This window comes from Rhinoderma darwinii, chromosome 2 (assembly GCF_050947455.1).
Source record: "Rhinoderma darwinii isolate aRhiDar2 chromosome 2, aRhiDar2.hap1, whole genome shotgun sequence".
Classification (NCBI taxonomy): domain Eukaryota; kingdom Metazoa; phylum Chordata; class Amphibia; order Anura; family Rhinodermatidae; genus Rhinoderma; species Rhinoderma darwinii.
Window position 1 is genome coordinate 193201864 of NC_134688.1, and position 17613 is coordinate 193219476.

A 17613-nucleotide genomic window follows, 5' to 3' on the forward strand; every position below is an offset into this window, starting at 1 on the left:
TGATATAGAAGCATCGTGACCACAATGTGGCTCGAGGTCCTCTATGGCTTCCAAACTAGAGTCTAGAATTACGGCTCATGCACAAGCGTATTTAAGAACCATATCATACCATATACATAACATCGTATGGGTCCATGCTGTACCTCCATGTGCCTCTATATGATCATATGAAGGCACACAGAGGTTTTTCTCTCACTGAGTCAATGAGAAGAAATTGCAGCATGCTCTGTTGCATGCTGCTTTATGGACAATATTCTCCCCTAAGACTACTGAAGCATGCAGTGGTGGACGGAGATCTGACATGTAGCCACATGGACCGTAATATGAGTTTGTATTACAGATCTGAAGAATAGTTTGAGCCTCATGCATACAAGGTGCAAAGGCATACAAAGTGGGCAGACCTGGATTGCTTGTACTGTCCATAAGGTTATAACTATGGTTGGATTTGTAGCTACAGATAGGATGACAAGTGGTTAGGGTGGGAAATACATCTGAAAAAATTGTTGTGCCTTGTACTTCTGTTTCCATGATTGAGAGACTCTGAATATCAGCTAACTGTTGTAACTCATAGAAAGTAGACAACCCCCCACTAGTATATAACTATATTCCCAAGCATTTTGTCATTGTTGACTTCCTGTCTTGTATTGTTTAATTTAGAAGTTTTAGATTCCTCTATGGTCTGAATAATTGAAAAGCTATCCGTTTTTGTTGGTAGGAAGGCAATATCACTTAATATGCTTGTGGTATAAGGAAACACCACTTGTAGGCTGAGTGTCATTTTTATAAAGTAATATTTTAAGAATGGGCTACATTCATGTTACTAAGCTCTGATAAGTATCAGATTCACCAGGTTCAAGATTTGCAAAGTGCAACAATTCAGAGTGATTTGAATCTAAAAATAGATTTAATTTTTTTACTTTTTGAGAATTACTAACCTCTAGGAAATGCCATAGAATATTTTACATACTTTATATATTTTTATTATTAAAATGACTTTATCACCTATATCAGATTTCCTGTCTCGTACTACATTGGGATCTAAAAGGGTCAAAACCTTAATAGCTTAAAATTAAGGAAACCCTTGCGTTGTTGCGTGATGAGATACTGTTAGCATAGTATCCATTTATAAAGTAAGGTATGAACGCTTTTGAGAGATATATCTCATCTATCTTTTGTGAGGTTTATATATTATTTTTAACATTTTCTGTCAACATATTCCACAGTCCAGTACAGAGATTGCCATCACTCACATCAGTCCCTGATCACAATCTAAATGCCCAAATCTCAAAACACGCACCTTGCTGTTTAGTCGATTCCCTCTCAGAACATCCAGCTTATGTGCCCAGTGCTGGTGATCAGACATGCTCAGTAGCTAATTTTCATCACTCGGATTCTCTACAACGACTTCATTCTAAGAGCTGACCTTTTATATTTAGTTTGACATTGACAGTCTAAATGCCCCTCTGGGAAGATAGCCCAAACTTTTGTAGATCATTTAAAAGATACTTTTACTACATCTAGGCCAATGCAATTTTTAATAGGTAGCACATATTTTTTTCTAGATAAAAATATTCTTTTTTTAATAGAAAACAGTTTTAAATTCACATGTTGTCACATAGACATGGCAGAATTATGTTTTTCAAATAGGACATTAAAGTTTTGTATTATCTGATTTTTTTTCTAGTAATTTTTTGTGGGAAAAAGGTAAATGTTTCAACTTACTAGCAGAAGAAAATATAGATTATTGAAGTAGAAGTTAGGTGTAGCAGCTTAATAAAAAGAATATATATAACATTTATGATGATGTTAATGAATACATTCTACCAATTCCAACGACAGAAGTAGCAAAACCCTCCCATGAGGAACATAAATGTTGTGATTTTACAGATTGATTGACTAATATTTATTTGCTAAAATTTGGAAATGTCAGTAGTGATTGAATATATAGCACTTGAACTGTCTGTACTCAGGCAATAATATGCTCTAAACTCTGTTGCATTAAAAAATTGGTCATGAGGACTCGTACTGCCATTTTATTACATGTCAAGGCGAGTTATTGGCATCAATATTAATCACCTATCCATTAGACAAGTGATGAATATTGGCAGCTGGAATACACCTGTAAGCATTGCGTCTATAAATGTTTTCATAATAAGGAATCGGTTTAACCCCTTAGTGTCTAAGCCTGTTTTGGCCTTGTGAACACAGCCGATTTTTGCAAATCTGACATGTGTCACTTTATGTGGTAATAACTCCAGAATGCTTTTGCCTATCCAAGCGATTCTGGGATTGTTTTCTCGTGACATGTTGTACTTTATGATACTGAAAAAATGTTGTCGTTAAATTCAATATTTATTTGTAAAAAACACCAAAATTTAGAGAAAATTTGCAAAAATCTGCATTTTTCTAAATTGTAATGTATCTGCTTGTAAAACAGATAGTAATACCACACAAAATAGTTACTAGTTAACATTTCCTATATGTCTACTTTATGTTTGCATCATTTTTTGAACGTCCTTTTATTTTTCTAGGACGTTGCGAGGCTTAGAACTTTAGCTAAAATTTCTCGCATTTTCAAGAAAATTTCAAAAGGCTATTTTTTCAGGGACCAGTTCAGTTCTGAAGTGGCTTTGAGGGTCTTATATATAAGAAAGTCCCCATAAATCACCACATTTTAAAAACTGCACACCTCAAAGTATTCAAAATAGCATTCAGAAAGTATTTTAACCCTTTAGGCATTTCACAGGAAATAAAGCAAAGTAGAGGTGAAATTTACAAATTTAATTTTTTTTTTTATGAAATTCATTTGTAATACATTTTTTCTGTAACACAGAAGGTTTTACGAAAGAAATGCAAATCAATACTCATTGCCCAGATTCTGCAGTTTTTAGAAATATCCCACATGTGGCTCTAGTGGGGTAATGGACTGTAACACAGGCCTCCGAAGCAAAGGAGCGCCTGGTGGATTTTGGGGCCTCTATTTTATTAGAATATATTTTAGGCACCATGTCAGGTTTGAAGAGGTCTTGTGGTGCCAAAACCGTGGAAAACCCCAAAAGTGACCCCATTTTGGAAACTACACCCCTCAAGGAATTTTTCAAGAGGTATAGTTAGCATTTTTAGCCCACAGGTTTTTTGGTAAATTTATTGGAACTGGTCTGTGAAAATGGAAATCTACTTTTTTTGTGAAAAAACATACAATGTTTTAGTTTTTACAAGGAATAAAGGAGAAAAAGCACCCCAACATTTGTAAAGCAATTTCTCCCGATTACGGCAATACCCCATATGTGGAAATAAACTGCTGTTTGGACCCACAGCACGCCTCAGAAGGGAACGAGGGCCATTTGGATTTTGGAGCACAGATTTTGCTGAAATGGTTTTCGGTGCCATGTCGTGTTTGCAAAGCCCTGGAGGGATCATAACAGTGGAAACTCCCCAAAAGTGACCCCATTTTGGAAACTACACCCCTCAAGGAATTTTTCTAGGGGTATAGTTAGCACTTTGACCCTACATGGTTTTTGCTGAATTTATGGGAATTATGCAGTGAAATTGAACATTTTTTCTAATAAAATGTAGTTTTAGCTCAGATTTTTTCATTTTTACAATAGATAAAGGAGAAAAAACACCCCAATATTTGTAAAGCAAACTCTTCTGAGCACAGCAATATCCCATATGTGGTAATAAACTGCTGTTTGGACACATGGCGGAAGTTAGAAAGGACGGAGCGCCATTTGACTTTTGGAGCTCAAGTTTTGCTGGAATGGTTTGCGGCCCTATTTCACATTTGCAAAGCCACTGAGGAGCCAAAATAGTGCAAACCCGGCAAAAGTGACCCCATTTGGGAAACTATACCCCTCGTGGAATTTATCTAGCGGTATAGTGAGCATTTTGACCCCACAGTTTTTTTGCTGAATTATTGGAATTATGCAGTGAAAATGAAAATCTACATTCTTTCCACTAAAATGTTGAATTTTTTTCATTTTCACAAGGAATAAAGGAGAAAAAGCGCCCCAACAATTGTAAACCAATTTCTCCCGAGTACGGTAATACCCCACATGTGGTCATAAACTGCTGCTTGGATACACCACAGGGCTCAGAATGGCAGGAGTGCTACTTGGCATGTAGATTTTGGTTGATTGTTTTTTGGGCGCCATGTCGCATTTGCAGAGCCCCTGAGGTACCCATACAGTAGAAACCCCTGAGATGTGACTCCATTTTGGAAACTATACTCCTCAGGGTAATCATCTAGGGGTGTACTGAGCATTTTGATCCCACAGGTGTTTCATAGATTGTATTAGAATGAGGCAGTATGAAAATGAAAAATTATTTTTTTTTCCCCAAAAATATGTAGTTTTGCACCCAATTTTTTTTCCACAAGGGGTGATAGGAGAAAAAACAACACATAATTTGTTACCCAGTTTCTCCCGAATACAGCAATGCCCCATGTGTGGCCCTAAACTGCTGTTTGAGCACATGGCAGAGCTCAAAATGGAAGGAGTGCCATGTGGCTTTTAGAGCACAGATTTTGCTTGACTGGTGTACGGGTGCCATGTCGCATTTGCAGAGCTCCCTTAGGTACCAGAGTAGAGTGTAAAACCCTGAGAAGTGACCCCATTTTGTAAACTACACCCCTCAAGGCATTTATCATTTGCCTGGACATATGACAGGGCTTAGGAGTGAAAGGCGCATGTGAGACCTATTTTGGTGATTTTCGCAGCATTAGCCCTCAATGGCAGGGCTCTGGGGTCAAATAGTAAAACAAACCCCCAAGTAGTGACCCCCATTTTGGAAACTGCACCCCTGAAGGCATTTTATTAACGGGTGTAGTGAGCATTTTGACCACACAGGGTTTTTTTTTTTCTATAATAAATAAATGCTCAGTGAATGGTGCAAACTGAAAATTGCAAATTTCCACAGGTATGTGCCATTTTAGTGCACAATATTTTGTGCCCAGTTCATGCCACTGAAGACAAATACCTCAAACTGTTAAGCGGGTTCTCCCGGGTATGGCGATGCCATATATGTGGACGTAAACTGCCCGTTGGGCATGCTGCAGGGCTCAGAAGGGAGGGAGCGCCATTTGGCTTTTGGAGCGCAGAATTTGCTTAGTGGTAGTTTTGTTTGGTGTTTTGCTGGTATTTCAGTTTATGATGTGGGGGTATATGTAATCTGTGCGGAGTACATCAGGGGCATAATAAGAGGGTATAATAATGGGGTAAATAAATAATAATTCATAGATATGTGGCCGGTGTCGCACTGATAAATGGTGCCCAATCTTATCCGCTTTTGGAACACTCTGCACATTTTGCATCGCCATATTCTGAGAGCCAGAACTTTTTTCTTTTCTCCACCGGAGCTGGGTGAGGGCTTATTTGTTGTGGGACAATCTGTAGATTTCATTGGTACCATTTTGGGGTACATGCGATTTTTTTGATCACTTTGTATTTAATTTTTTGGGCAAGCAAGGTGACCAAAAACCTGCAATTCTGATGTTTTTTATAATTTTTTTTTTACGGCGTTCGCCATGCGCTATGAATGACAATTTTACTTTATTCTGCGGGTCGGTACGATTACGGCGATACCATATGTATATAGTTTCTCTTATGCTTTGCAGCGTCTGCACGATAAAATCACTTTTGTTTCAAATTTATTTTTTGTGTCACCATATTCTGAGAGCCATAACTTTTTTATTTTTCCGTTAAAAAAGCTGCGGGAGGGCTTGTTTTTTGCGGGACGGGCTTCAGTTTTTAATGGTATAATTTTGGGGTACATGCAACTTTTAGATCCCTTTTTTTATTCTGTTTTGCGAGGGGTAGCGACTAACAAACAGCGATTCTGGAATTTTTTACAGTGTTCACCGTACGGGTAAAATAGCGTGATATTTTTATAGTTTGGGTCATTACGGACGTGGTGATATAACATATGTGTACTTTTTTTATGTTTTTTTTGTTTTTCCTATAATAAAATACTTATTATAGGAAAAAAGGCTGTTAGTGTTTTCTGAAACTTTTTTTTTTCATGAAACTTATTTTTTTTTACTTTTTTTACAAAGTTTTTATTAACTTGTTTTACCATTTTTTTGTGTCCCACTAGGGAACTTGAAGGCATGAAGCCCTGATCGCTATTCTAATACACTGCACTACCTACATAGTGCAGTGTATTAGAGCTGTCAGCTATTCACTGACAGCAAGCCTATTAGGCTTCGCCTCCTGGCGGGGCCTAATAGGCTTCCGTACTAGGAAGCGATTGTTAGGCTATGGTTGCCATAGCAACCATCAGAACACCCGCGGGTGCCGATGGTTGTCATTAGCAACCATAGCGTGCGATCTAATCACTTAGATGCAGCGATAGCTGCATCTAAGGGGTTAATCAGCCGGATCGGAGCCTAGCTCCGGTCCTGGCAGTTAGAGCACGATGTTAGCTGTGACAAACAGCTGACATCCGCGACCGTGGCAACCATAGTGGTTGCCGACAGGCTACAAGACACTTCGATGCATCGATCGCGTTGATCGATGCATCGAAGGGGTTAATCGGCCGGATCAGAGCCTAGATCCAGTCCTGGCCGTTGCAGAGGGGTGCCGGACATCTGATTACCGGCGGTGATAGCGCTGGCTCAAGCTGAGCCAGCGCCATCACATACACTACGTCATGGAGCTGTGATTGGTCAGTCTGCTTTGACTGACCAATCACAGCGATCGCCGGCAGCAGACCGCTGTGAATGGTCCCCTGCCGTCTTACTGTGCCGGTCAACTGTCATAAACAGTTGACGGCACAGTTCTGTCACCTTGTCATTTGACAGGGTGACAGTTTTTAGCCAGGACGCACCGATACGTCCCTGTGCCTTAAAGCACTTCAATGCAGGACGTACCGGTGCGTCCTGGTGCGTTAAGGGGTTAATATAAGGATTTCTTTTGAAAGTGGAACAAAACTTGCTACAGGTGTTTCTCACGGTGCAAAACATTAGCTATGTTTTAAGCTACAAGAATGAATTGCCAATTATAAAAAAGGAAAGGACATCAAAAATAACATTTGTAGATAACTGTCATGCTGCAAAGCTAAATCCTTAACCTCATGTGACAAGAAATATCTATTATTTCTAATTTATTTAGACAGCCTTTACAAGGTAGTAAAAGTGAAGATCATGATCCTTTATTTTAGAGTCCACATATCAAGTGTAATACCCAACAAAGTCACCATGCTCCACATGCCTCTGACTATATGAATCTGTACAACTTCTTAGGAGAGCCCCAATGGCAAGTGCCATTCATTGATGGTAAGGGAAAAGGAATTTGACAAGGTTGCTATGGGACATAATCTGGACTAACATAGCTTTACAAACTGAGTATACATTCGGATGAGATGATACTGCGGCACTGCACCATTTCTCTAAGGCTGGATTTACATGAGCGTGTGCGTTTTGCGCACGCAAAAGGTACTTAACAGCTCCGTGAGTCATCACCATATGATGCGTGGCTGCGTGATTTTCGCGCAGCCGCCATCATTATGACACTTTGTTTGTATGTTTGTAAACAGAAAAGCACATGGTGCTTTTCTGTTTTCATTCATACTTTTTACTGCTGTTGCGCGAATCATGAGCGTCACACGGAGGTGCTTCCGTGTGCTGCGCGTGATTTTCACGCACCCATTGACTTCAATGGGTGCGTGATGTGCGAACAACGCACAAATATCGGACATGTGAGTTTTACGCAGCAGACACACGCTGCATGAAACTCACGGACAGTCTGCACGGCCCCATAGACTAACATAGGTCCGTGTGAGGCGCGTGAAAATCACACGCGTTGCACGGACGTATATCACGTTTGTCTAAATAAGCCCTAAGGATAAAAGCTTAAAAAGCACATCTGCAATATTTCACTGTGATTACATTTAAAATTAATTATTTTTCCCACAAAAGTACTACACTAATATAAATTCAATTGCAGTTCAACAGTTATTGTATTTAAATGTCAATCTTTGCAACCATTTTTTATTGCTTCAATGAATCTAAAATAAAAGATAGATCCTATGGGGAACTATATATCTCCATGGTAACAGACTACAAAACGAATTCTGTGTAGTTTGATCCTGTAGTCATACTCTTTTTCATCTGTCCCCTTCCTCTCTATATCATTAGGTATTACCTGTATTAAAAACATTGTAGTATTGAAGATGTTGTCCCTCAATACTAAGTGATGGCAATATTAAGTGATTTTCTTAGGAAAGCAATGCTCCCGGCCACCTGCTGTTCAAGGAATTACAACAGAGCCCTATTTACTTATATGGGGCCATGTTGCAGTTCATTGCACAGCAGGTCATCAGGAACACTGCTATGCTTGGAATTAGCTAAACAGACCCATGTCCCTTCCTTCATGTGATCAGTGGGGGTCCCACAGATCATCATGTTATGGCATATTCTAGCAATATGCTATATCATCAGTAGATAGAAATATCCCTCTAAAAGCATTTATGAACTTAGATATGATTGTTATTAGCTGGATCTTGTGTGTGGGAGACACACAGGAACAGCTTTTAGCCAAGGCGTCAGTTCAGCTGACCTGACAGAACCGGCTTTGACGGAATGATACAGCTTCTAGGTAATTTATTTTATTTTTTTAATAGAGGTCAATTAAAAAAATAAAATTGTTTTAAAGGTGTACATAGCCTTTAAGGATCTGTGTCAGTTATTGTTTTACAATAATGTGTTTGTGGCACAACAGACACACCAAGCATTTCCATGCATCCTGTGCAGGATGGGGTTTCACCTCTAGATTTCCTCAATGGTAATCAGTAACAGCTTGACACGCAGGATCCGCTGACACTGAACCCGTCATTCCCGCAGACCTGACTGATACAGGTTTTAGCACTATATACAACTGCTCTGTTTACATAATACAAAGCAGCTGTATCTCAAAAAGTAAAAATAATTTTTAATAAAAAGTATTTAGAAAGTTGCACAAAACACACTGATAGACATTTTTATAAAAAAAGATTTTGAAAGGTGTACATAGCCTTTAAAGGGGTTGTCCGGAATATAAACATTTTTGTTGGAGCACTTCTCCCAGACGTTCCTGCACTGGGGGCTCCCATCACTTCTGTTTGTAGGTAGGTTCAACGAAAGAGATGACACAGCCTCTTGATTTAACTGTTTACTTAAAGGCACAACAATGACAAGATATCTTCTTATTGGAGCGGGTAGTACTACTGAGGTTGGGTACATCGACCCCGCGGGAGTCCCCCTGAGAGAGGTTGTGTCTAACCCCCACGTTACCAAATGTTGGTACATGTACGCCTCCGACAGTCATGGTGGGAGCTACCCACTACCGTCAGAATAGCCCGAAGGTAAGAGCCACTCTCTCGGCCCGGGGTTGCGTCGTGGGTGTTAGTGGACTAACCGAGCCTACAAGCACCACCATGGGTCTTTGCAGTGCTAACCGCTACCTTTCATGGCACCTCTCTCGACCTCAGGCGGCAGCAGTAGTGTTTTGGCATGCCTAGGACGCAGCCCAGCAGACAGGTGACGAGTATAGTTATTCAACAATCCTGACGATAAGTCCCATGTGAGTCTCGGTCACTTCTTTCCTGCTCTCTACCCGCTTCCACTTTACACCGGTGTCTTCTCTTTAACAGTAAAACGTGTTCACAGTGATAGAAATACAGGCAATATTCTCTCTTGACACTAGCCCAAGAACACAGGCAACTGTTAAACTTTGCTGTACATGCATGGCAGCCACAGGGTATTGACCCAACGCTGTTTGCTGATTTACTTCAGGGACAGCGTGGCAGGGAGATAGGTGATATATGCGGGGACAGAGTAATATGGGGCAAACTTGTGTAAGGTTGCAGGATACTGCAAATGCGCAGTACCTGAATCCTCTCTTGGGTTTTCTAACTGAGGGTACATCCTTTTTACTGCTGAGCCTGTTCTCTCCTTGATCCTTGGGTGCTCCCTCCTCCCTCACTAGACACAGAGAGAGAGATCACTTTCTATCCTCCGTCTGCCACTGGCTTCCTCTTCTCCACTTCCAGATCGCTCCTCACTCTTCACGCAAGATGGCTCCTCTCTCTCGTCCCCCTTCTCCTGTCCTACACTCTCTCCTGCCCTCCCCTTCCGGGTGACATCATGACGGCCCGACACCATGCCCGCCCTCCCCTTCTCAGAGCCGACAGAAACTTCTCTCCGTCGCTCCATGTGAGAGCATGTGTGTGTCATGGCGCACGGTGTCTCCACACCGCTGCCATGACTACCACACCGCTCCTTTTGCTCCGAGTGGGTGTGAGTCATGGCGTGCGGTGTCCCCGAAACCATCACCATGACAACCACACTGCACCTTCCGCTCGGGAGCCTAGCTCCCGAGCGCCGGTGCCTGTGTCCTTGCGCTGTGCTTGCAGCGCAGAGCAGGGAGGGTGCTAACCACCCTTACATGTTCTCTGATTGTATACAGTGGTGACATCACGTCGACAGTACATCACCGCTGCAGCCTATTAATAGTCTCAGCAGTGTTCAGCTGAAACCAGTAATCGGTTGCAGCGGTGATGTACTGTGGACGTGGTACCCCGCTGCAACCACTCTGTGTACGCAGAGAGAACAGAGGTGACCGAAGCCCACAGTGCAGGAACGTCTGGGAGATAGGTAAAAATGGGCTGCTTTTTTATTTGAAACCCTCCTTTCCTGCTGCCACATAAAAAGTTTAAACCCAGACAACCCCTTTAACCTCTTAACGCCATTCATATACAGTATGTATGGCGGATGTGCATTCCAACAATATGGTGCGTGCCCTGTAGTGTTATATAGTACTGCAGGCAACACTACTACATTATCTGTACTAAGAGAATTATTACTGTTATCTGTAGTGTTACATAGGACTGCCGGTAACATCTACTAAATTATCTGTACTCAGAGAGTTATCACTGTGTGTTATCTGTGGTGTTACATAGAACTGCAGGTAACATCTGTGTGGGTATATATATGGGTCTGTTTGTGCATATGTGTCTGTGTGTATATATTTACCTGTATATCTATATATTTACCTTTATGCTTTTATATATGTCCCATTTTGTGTGTGTGTGTGTGTGTGTGTGTGTGTGTGAGTGTGTGCATATGCCTCATGTGCGTGTGGGTATGTATATATATATATATATATATATATATATATATATATATATATATATATATATATATATATATATATAAATTGCCTGTATGTCTAAATGTGTGCCTTTATGTATGTAGAGTATATATGTGGTTAATATTTGGTTTGTGGAGGGCAGCAACAGAATCGCACAGGGTGCCAACCCACCTTATGGCCGACCCTGCTATCATGCCAAATTAATCAGGATCACCAAGAAATATTTTCAACATATTGAATTTTTTTGCAAATAGAGTCCTACCCAGTACTAGAAAGGTGAACCTAATAAAGTGGCCACTAAATGTATAACTATCAATATGAATTGATAATAATTTATAATAATAGTTTCATTTATGTATTATGTAACAGCTGTAACAAGTGCAATTGTGTAAATGAATCTTTACCTAGATCATGGTTGACTTTGTTTCTTAGGTTACTACGTCCTAGTGCTGCGAGTTGGCATTTTTACTTCTCATTAATGAGTCATGCTCATGCAGCACATTTCATTCTGCAGAAATAAGCCCATTTGTATGCTTTAAACATTCAGACTGCTTCTGGGAATTGCAATAGGAGAAATCTCTGCTTTTATCTTTACTGGTTGGCAGGTTCAGAAGAAAATATACATAATAGATATGAGAAATAAGTCTGTTTCAAAGTTAATATACATTTAGAACTTCAAGGACATATTGCAACTTATGTAAAAATAGTGCAGTGACAAAATGGTGAAAGCACAGCATATTCAGCAAAAAAAAGAATGTTACATAGTATTAGCGAGTAAAGGCTGTATTATGTTCAATTGGGTTAAAATCAATGTAACAAAAATGCTTGAAAAAAGTTCCTCTCCCCTTCGGACTTTGACGTATGTGTATGTCAAATGTCGGAAAGGGATTAAAACAAGATACTGACACATATTCTTTGTTTTCTAATCCAGTTCTATTTTCTGATTGTAGATATTTTTATGTTATTTTCTGTACTTAATTATAGGGGAAGACATCTTGCCTGAACTACTGTTAACAGCATTTAGGGATATGCTTTACAGCAGCAACATGGACCGTAGGAACCTGTAGACCGGAGATGTTCATTGACTTCTATGAGAGAGTTTTCGAGGCATGCTCTGTGACCTGTGCAGAGGTCATTGTGCGGGAAGGGATAGGAGAGAAGCTGTGTCCAGGGGCGTAACTAGGAAAGACTTGGCCCCACAGCAAGCTTTTGACTGGGCCCACTCTCCCCCACAACTAACGCGCCCTCCCGACAATGAACATTTATCAGTTCTATGTGCAATGGAAAAATACACCTAGGCAGTCAAGTGTACTCTTAATAACCTTTAGTTACAGCGTTACAACAATTGTCATAAACAGTAAAACACTGTTATTTTAACATCTTTTAATCACTTATTTCTACTATTTTAAAGCCATAATAGTTCATTTAAAAAACTGACCTGAAACTTAAAGCTCTGGGACAGGAATGACTTGTTTCAATCTGTTCTTGCTAACTTTTCAAGCGTAGAGGGGACGGGTGAGTATAGCGTGTTTTATTATGTTACAGCTATCCCTGGATGCATCCCCTCCCTCCCTATTTTATGAGATCCCATTAATATTTATCTATCAATATTAATGGGATCTCATAAAATTGGGGGAGGCCTTTGAGGGGTAGATCACCCCCCTATTTTATTAGACCTCATTAATAATGACTTCATAGCCCCCTTTAGATAATGCCTCCCCCTGTGGATAATGCCACACAGTCTCTCTATAGAGAGTGCTACACTCAGTCCCTCTGTATATAGTGCCACCTACAACCCCCTGTAGATAGTGCCACATTCCCCTGTAGGCAGTGCCACACACAGCCCCCTGTAGATAGTGCCACACACATACCCTGTAGATAGTGCCACACAAAGCCCTTTTTGGAGATAGTGGCACACTGCCCCCATTGCAGATAGTGCCACACCGCCTCCCTTGTAGATAGTGCCACACAGCCTGCCTTGTATAGTGCCACACAGCCCCCCTTGTAGATAGTGCCATACAGCCCCCCTTGTAGAGTGCCACACAGCTTCCCCTTGTATAGTGCAACACAGCTTGTAGATAGTGCAACACGTCCCCCCTTTGTAGATAGTATCACACAACCCCCAAACAAAAAAATCTTGTACTCACCTAGACCCGTTCCCGCAATGAATGGAGTTGCCCCACAGCCTCCTCTGCCATGTTAGGTTTACAGCCTATGATATGCCAAGACAGGGCCCTTGTGTAGGCTGGCGTGATCCAGTGACATCATTGCGCCGGCCTGTGCAGGGATCCTGTCACAGCATCTTAAAGGCTGCAGGCCTAACGTGGCCTGTATCCTAGTGACTAGCAGAGTAGGGAGCTATCTCCCTGTAACCACCATAGAATTCAATCACATCTGCGCCCTGAGGATGCAGATACAATTGAACGTGGCAGTCGTTAACACCGGGCATCCCGTGAACTTCCAGATGCCTGATGCTAGCAATGCCACCGGGAATGAGAATTGAGGCGGCCCATGCGGCCTGGCACATAAATGTTATGGGCCAGATGGCATGGGCCCCCTAATGCCGCGGGCCACATAGCAGCCGCTAGGGCTGCTATAGTGGTAGTTCCGCCACTGGCTGTGTCCATCACCTATTTTGGTGGATCCTTTGTTTTTATATATATATATATATATATATATATATATACATATATATATATATATATTACATATCATTGTAATCTTACCTGTGATGATAATGAGATGACTGCTGAGAAGTGATCTTTACAGAACAGGAATTGTCAGTATATTGTGAGGCGCAGTGGCCAGACTGAAACCTGCAAGATTTCAAGATTTCAGGATGTTTTTTAAAGGGGCATTCCAGCCAACAAGAGGTAGAAAGAAGATATGCAGAAAGCCCAGAATATTGTGGCTAAGACGCCACACGGTGCCGTCCTAGTAACTTAAAGAAAAAACAATAAACCAAAAAACTATCCAGGACATTACAAGCACTCATCTGGGTAAAAAATTTAATGTATAAATATATGATAAATAAGTTTATATTATTTATAAATAATATAGTATGAAAATATAATAATTTTATTTATAGAAAAAAGAAAGGAAATTTGGCAAACCAATTCCCATAAAAGTCCTTATACAGTAATAGAAATACAATTTAAAAACTACCTGGTCAGGAATTAATTGAATTAATGCAAGGAATTATAACCGTATATATATATATATATATATATATATATATATATATATATATATATATATATAGATAGATAGAGACGCATACATATATATACAGAGAGAGATAGTGATATCAATTAGGAATGGGATGATACAATCACTTGAAAAATATATATCTCTATATGAATATATATGCTGAGTGAAGTACAGTTAGATAAATCAGCAAAGTGCATGTAACCATTTACTACCGGAGAAAAACAGTAATTTCAAGCCTGTCGGGACGGCATGATTATTAAGCGCATCAAAAGGTACAGCCGGTAGAGTAGAGTAAACAGTGAGCATATAGGGGATCCGCAATATATTTCGATATACTCATCTGTTGTATGTTCATCAGTCCATAGACAGTACAGTATCACTCTCGGAATTTTAGTGCAATTATATTGCCACATATATCCGACCTTAGTTTGGTTTTCCTGGTCACCTGGGGTCCTTCCAGCAAAAAACTCCTGATTGTATAAGGAGTCAATTTCTCCCCTGCTTTATTGTCCGTGACGAAATGGGTTCATTCCCAGGTACAGGTAAGTAGGAAGTGGTAATAACGTGCATGCAAGGTACTTGCTTCAGATTTGTAAAAGCCACTGGTCAATATCCTTTAGGAATTAAGTCCCATACCTCGTAAATAGCAGGGGTTAGATCTCTCAATTTCAGGAACCAGGTAGTAAAATGCCAGCCAGTATAGTGAACATTCCAACCAAAACTATTTCTATGTGTTCCATGGTATTCAATCTGTGTCGGTCTCTTTTATTTTCTTCTTCATTTGACACAGACCGTTATGGCGACTTATTCTAAAGACTGCAGAGTTTCCTGAAGTGTAGAAAGGAATAAAAAAGAGGGGAAATCCCAGCGCTGCGGACATTTTTTTTCCTTTCTACTCATTGACTGCAGTGGTTCATCACGCCCACCGGACTGGGGATAGCTGCAGCCGACGTTACAATTTACCCCTCTACAAGGTACGATTTACAACTCTACAAGGTGAGCGGCGTTACTTCCTTTATTCACTCATCCATCTTTCATTCGTTTTGATATGCACAATGTGGCGCCTTGTGTCAATTTTTTCTGTGAGTTTCCTGATGAAACAACTTTGCCCCTCGCTTCTGCAGCCATTTCCAGCCACTATAGAAACACAAAAATTCAGACACCAAAACCCCTAAATTGTTCCATACCCCATACCAGATGCCTAAGGATTTTCAGACCCGAGGCCCATACATTAAAGGGGTTGTCCGGGCATGGACCGGTTTTTCATACTGATCACCTATCCACAGGATAGGTGATCAGTATATGATCAGTGGGTTTCCGACAACCGGACCTCGCACCGATCAGCCATGGGCCCCCCCAGGAGCCTCGAGCCCTGGACGGCCACCCCAAATGCTACTATGATGATCCCCCACTGCATATGAACTATACTTAAGTCATAGCCGGACAGGGAAAGTATGGGGCTGAGCCTGCTCCATACTATGCGGGTGTCCGCTGCATGATACAGTTGACACTTCACAGTAATGTGCCATATTTTTTAACGCCAGAATTGTTGTATTTTGGTCACGTCATCTCCCACAAAAATTTTTAATAAAAGTGATCAAAAACTTGCATGTACTCCAAAATAATACCATTAAAAACTACAGGTCGTTGCCACAAAAATGAAGCCCCCATACCGCTCAGTCGACTGAAGGATAAAAAGATACGGCTCTCAGAATGTGGCAACACAAAATAAATTTTATTTTTAATAATTCTTTTTTTCCATGTAAAAGTAGTAAAATACAAAAAATCTATAAAAATTGCAATAATCGTATTGACCCACAAAGTAGTTAACATGTCATTTTTTTTTGCACGGTGAATGCTTTAAAAACGAAACCCATAGAAACAATGGAGGAATCGCTATTTTTTTCCCCATTTCACCCCACAAAGAATTTTTTTTACAGTTTCCTAGTACATTATATGGTAAAATAAATGATGCGATGAAAAACTGCAACTCGTCCTGCAAAAATCAAGCCCTCATACGGCTTTATCGAGAGAAAAAGAAAAACTTATTGGCTTTTGGAATGTGGGGAAAATGAAAAAACAAAAAAATGACTGCGGCGGGAAGGGGTTTAATAGGAAAAAAATATATAGGTGAACTAATAAATATTTACCCTAGACCAACCAATGTGTTAAAATGGCCCTTCTGATCTTGACGGGTCATAACTTTATTTTTTTTCTATAAGTAAGCCTTTGTTGGAAGAGCCTCTGGGTTCTTATATATACACAGTAGTTCTCCTCACATACATTCCATATTAGAAGTACTTTTAACAAGAATAAATGTATTTAAAAGCATTGGTAAATTGCCCCAGCTGCTTTGTTTCTAATTCCAAGCTCAACCATAAGAGAAAAGGGATTTTGGAGAAAGGACTTCTAACTCACGCAACATTAAGCGCATTCAGAATGATTTTTATTTGACACAGCTGCTTCATATTGGCACAGACTAGTGTGAATCCCATTCCTCACATCACTAATCAAAGAAATTGTAGAACTGCAGATATATATTCATAGCAATTTAAGCTTGAAAGTTACTTGAAGCCTTCAAAGCTTGTACAGGAACCCAGATGCTCACAAGTAAATTATTCAAATATGCAGTTTAGATCTGTTGTAAAATGAGTTGTCAGATTTAGCACTAAGTAAATCAACCAGGAATGGAATGGTGTACTTTTGATAACACCAGTAATGTAATATCCATCTCATAAGCCCAAATTTAGTTCTCACAGAACTCCTTTATTACTGAAATATTACTGGGAACCTGTCAACAGGTCCCCTGATCTTTAACTTAGTAAACAGAGCAACATACAAGCAAATAAAAATGAAAAAATAAAAGGTGGCCTTAAAGGCTATGTAAACCTTTAGGGGGCATTATTTTTAGTAAGGCCCCATGCACACAACAGTAGATTTTGTCCGTAATTGTGGACCGTAATTACGGCCCGCAATTACGGATCTATTCATTTATATTGACCATGGATACATTACCGTATATTTGCGTGTAGGTGTCCGGGCCGTAGAAAGCCACCGCAAAAGATAGGACATGTCCTATCTTTTGCATTTTACGGACTGTGCTCCCATACTTTATGTGGGACCACGGTCCGAAAATGCGGGTGGTAGTCCATTGCCACCAGCAGCTATGATTACGGGCACGGGCGTGTGCATGAGGCCTACATGTACATAATTATTGTTAAAAGAAAAACATATTTGTAATTTACTATTTAAGATACATCTTCTATGCATTCACTAT